The following is a 4,676-nucleotide window of genomic DNA, read 5'->3' on the forward strand; positions in this document are numbered from 1 at the left end:
TCGTCCACAGAGCATTTTTGTTAATGGATGTTGGCCCACCACTCTAATCAAGAGGAGGATTTCACTAAGTGACATCAGCTAATGTCTATTTAATGATGCTCCACACTTAGCAGGCTCATTCCTTATATTCAAAACGTTGTTTAAGACAGAAGTCTTCCATGCAGCTAAAGTGCGCCATGATAGCAGGCTGAAACCAGCAGGGCTGACGAGAAAAACCTGCTTTTCCTCATCTCTGCCCAGCGTTTCTGCTCCTCATGTCCTCACTGAAAACAAATTTGGATAAAATGACCACATATTTGAAATCTGCATGGCTACTTCCTCACCTGCCAGCTGAATAGTCCCAAAATAGCAGTTCAAAGGGGAAAGTACCATCGTTAGGCTATGGCTCAAACCCACGACCCATGGTTTACTTCCTCATCCTGACGTGAAGTGACTTGATAGTGACACTAGAGTTCAGAAAAGGAAACAAGCATGGCAGTTAGGTCATAGATAAGGTAAAGAGGACAAACAAGCGGATGGTGAAGCAGGAAAGATGCAAACAATGAAAGAAAAAGTAAATCTGAGGGAAGCAGTACTAATAAGTACTTACGTAAAAGTACAAATGAACAAACAACAAAGTACTCCACTAAGTGTATACAGTAAGTACCTGCTGAAATTTCTACTTAAGTGAAAGAAAGTAAGAGCATCAGTTATAACAAGTTCAAAGTGAAGTATTTTTATTGATGAAGTATTATGGATATAACAGGCTGCTTGGATCATTTTTGAGATTAAAAAGTGGCCTTACATCTTGTGTATCATCTTCTTTTTTCTCAACGCTGGAGACTACTGTCCAATCTGGGGATCCAACCAAGGCTTCCAGCAGCTTCCCTACCTCACAGCCAATAAAGACCTGCTCACCTTCACCAATACCACATCCATGGCTCTACCTCTTACTCTTACCCCAGTTATTGTTGCACTTTATATGTTTGCCCCGTCTGCTCCTTTTTACTGGAATCCTGCAATAACTCCTACTGACACGATTTCTATTTGGAAATGACTTAAGCCACACAGTATTAACACAAGGCTGGTGGTAGATACCCAAATAACAACATATATGACAAGAACATGAATAATAATAACATGTATTTCCTGATGTGACCACTCTGAAGATTGAGTGTCCGGTGATGTTGTCGGCAGAGCAGATGGTGGACTACAGCCTCTGATTGTCTTGTTTGCTGGCTGCACTATATTAGACAATGATGGATGATGTGGTGATGGAAACCAATATAATCTAATGTGGCAGTGCAGAACTGGATCAGCACTTCCTGAGACATCTGTTATCAGCTCCACTGTGTTTGCCGTAGCTACAGGCTGTTAGTATTGCAGCAGGATTTTAGCCATGTTACTTCCTGTCTGTATGCAGACTCCTCTTAGCCCTGCAGTTATTTGACAGCGGCTTAGTGTAACTGAAGTTATCGCATGTTAGTTACAAATTTATTTTAGACTTAACATGGCCTTTTGCAGATTTACTTGTTGACATTCATCCCACAGCAGCATTACTAACTGCTTGGAGTGGGGTGGCTCCTTTGTGGATAGATTCTCACAGCATTAATTGTACAAATACCAAAACAAAAGTTAAACATTAAATTTGAATACACAATTCTTTCTGCTGTGTTCTTCATCTAATTGTTTAAGACTCTGTCTGTCCTCTAGTGACTCGGTCCGGCCGACTGTTTCGGAGTTTTCCCAAGGACTCGGTGCAGTCGCTGACTGGGGAAAACATCACTTCCAACTTCCACAAGTGGAGTCTATCAACTCAGGTATTTTTTGCTCTTACTTTTAATCCTTTTGATTTGTTTGATTTCTTTTACACTGTGTAAGGTACCACCTCTGACATAAGAGTAGCTATATTTCTGTTATGAATGGTCTTACAAGTGAGAGTACAAACAAATACTGCATTTAGTCCACCTCAGTCTTCTCTAGTACAGTACATTTGGAGAACTGCCCACCAGATGGCACCACCATTTCATTTTAAAAGATAAGTTTGATCAATATCTAAATTAATCCCATGTTCCTCTATCACCATCCAGATGCTAAAACCAGTGCTAAATATCCTTTGCAGGGTAGATTAGTTGTCCGCACCCTGGATGAACTTGGTTGTGTGTCATAGACCTCTGTTATTTTACAAGAACTATTAAAATCACATCAGCCTGAAACATTACTCTATTGTTTTTACTAATGATACTAAGGAGTACAGTTAACAGATTAAGGTAAATTTGAAAGATGCTGAAACAGCTCAAATAGTAATGGCAATGATCATGATGGTCTTATTTTAAACGAAAAATGATCGATAAATGTGAAGGCAATGACTGCTTTAGTTGTTCAGTACACAAGAAAGATTTAATTGTCTGATGGCAATTTTTCTGTTTTTTTTTTTTTTTCTTTTCAGCCTACCGTTACCCATTTTATGCAGTGCAATGGCATCCGGAGAAAAGCGCCTACAAGTGGATAGATAAGCCGGATATGGTTCACTCCGCCGCTGCTGACGTGATCCTGACGTGAATTGACTTGATAGTGACACTACAGTTCAGAAAAGGAAACAAGCATGGCAGTTAGGTCATAGATAAGGTAAAGAGGACAAACAAGCGGATGGTGAAGCAGGAAAGATGCAAACAATGAAAGAGAAAGTAAATCTGAGGGAAGCAGTGGTGGATAAGTACTTACGTAAAAGTACAAATAAACAAACAACAAAGTACTCCACTAAGTGTATACAGTAAGTACCTGCTGAAATTTCTACTTAAGCGAAAGAAAGTAAGAGCATCAGTTATAACAAGTTCAAAGTGAAGTATTTTTATTGATGAAGTATTAAGGATCATTTTTGAGATTAAAAAGTGGCCTTACATCTTGTGTATCATCTTCTTCGTTCTCAATCTTCTTCAGGCCAACAATGCTGGAGACTACTGTCCAATCTGGGGATCCAACCAAGGCTTCCAGCAGCTTCCCTACCTCACAGCCAATAAAGACCTGCTCACCTTCACCAATACCACATCCATGGCTCTACCTCTTACTCTTACCCCAGGTATTGTTGCACTTTATATAGTATTTGTATTGTGAGGTTTCCAAATTGTAGTATATTAAAATAAACAAACACAAAAAAAGAAAAAAGTCTGTGATTTTAATTTTTAAGCTTTAGACATTAAGAGAGTGTTGTCTTTCAATCCTTTACTCCCTTTTTCTTATTTATTCTGTCTTTCAGTCTTTCATTCATGAAGAGCCATCACCACTGTCCCAGTCCTGAGGAAGAACAAAATGCTCTCATGTACAACTTCGCTCCTGTCTTCAAAGACACAAAAGCTATCTTTATGCAGAACTATTACTTTGACTGATGCAGAGCACTGACTACAAAACAGACCTGGGCTCAGTCTCTAGTCAGAATCTTTCTCAGGTAAAAAATCATGGCCCAATTTTTTTAAACAAATCTGAAAGACTCACAACTTAAAGTGTCCTCATCATGTCAATAATCAGCAGTTTAGTTGAAGTGCCATTGTGGTGCTTGAGGTAGAGCAGTTGTCCCCGAATCCCAGGGTTGTTGCTTCGATCTTGTCACATGATGGAGACACTGAACCCCAACTTAATTGCTCCTGATGCGTGTTGGCCAGTCAATTTGACCTTCTCTAAACTTTCAAATGCACATTTCCAGCTGTTCAATATTTCAGAACCTATTGCATAACATGCTGTTCTCTAATAAGGTGATTAACCCCAAACTTTCCAACGTAATTCACAGATCGGGTCTGATCCATGAATCGACCACTTAAATATTCTGGTTCAGTGACAATTTGCATTCAAACAGTGCTCTTTATCACGCTGTTCACATTTGGACATCATGAGACCAAGATGACACATAACATCTGACAAGTTATTGACATTTTTTGTGTTGTGGTATAACCACCCACCCCAATTGTTTTAAAGGTGAAGGAATTACCATTTCATGCGTCTACATAAATGCTCTGCTTTCATGATATAATATCACTGTAGCATAAACTTTTAACATTTTTCCATAAATTTCCATAAAAGTCGAATATCCGTAACTTTTTGTGAGTACTGTATATATTCCTCATATTCTGATGAAAACAAAAAGAGATTAAGTGAAAATAAGTGTAATAAGAAAAAAGTAAAAATTGGATTAAAGAAAATCTGGTAGAATTTAAATGTAGATTGCAACAATCACTTCATAACATCCCGCGTCATTTAACTGTTTAATCCATAATAAAAAAGGCTAATGTCTCATTTAGAGGTGCTTGCTTGATTTTAATTTTAACTTTGTTACACAATATCTTGTCCGAGCTACATGACCAGTAATACTATTGTTCAACCTTCAGAATGTTATAAGATAGAATGCAGCAAACAAAATTCAGCAGGCACAAGAATGCTGATGACTTTGTGGTGACGGTAAATGTGATTAAAAAAGACAAACCAAATGATATGTGTGTGTTTGTGTACATTTATTGTCCTGTGTCTAAGATACCTGCAATATCTTTAGCTCAGGATCCAACTGACACTAAAATGTAAAGAAGAGTTTTCTATTTGTTTTAAATACTTAAAACAAATAGGTGTTTTAATATTTAATATTTGTTTTAAATACTTAAAACAAATAGGCAGCTCAATGTCCTCAGTCTCAGCATTAAACTCTGAAAAGC

The 4,676-nt window shown here is 37.9% G+C and overlaps 1 long non-coding RNA gene across 2 annotated transcripts; it reads left to right on the forward strand.

Moving 5' to 3' along the window:
• The first annotated feature begins 759 nt into the window (after positions 1-759).
• On the forward strand, positions 760-4,476 carry LOC137128271 (uncharacterized). Of its 2 annotated transcripts, XR_010914532.1 has the most exons (5): positions 760-1,593; positions 1,693-1,799; positions 2,429-2,752; positions 2,920-3,058; positions 3,236-4,476. It is a non-coding gene; the product is annotated as an uncharacterized lncRNA (long non-coding RNA). The 2 variants fall into 2 exon arrangements; XR_010914531.1 differs by having other exon boundaries at positions 1,360-1,799; positions 3,236-4,475.
• Positions 4,477-4,676: the final 200 nt, after the last annotated feature.

Source organism: Channa argus, chromosome 5 (assembly GCF_033026475.1).
Source record: "Channa argus isolate prfri chromosome 5, Channa argus male v1.0, whole genome shotgun sequence".
Taxonomy (NCBI): Eukaryota; Metazoa; Chordata; class Actinopteri; order Anabantiformes; family Channidae; genus Channa; species Channa argus.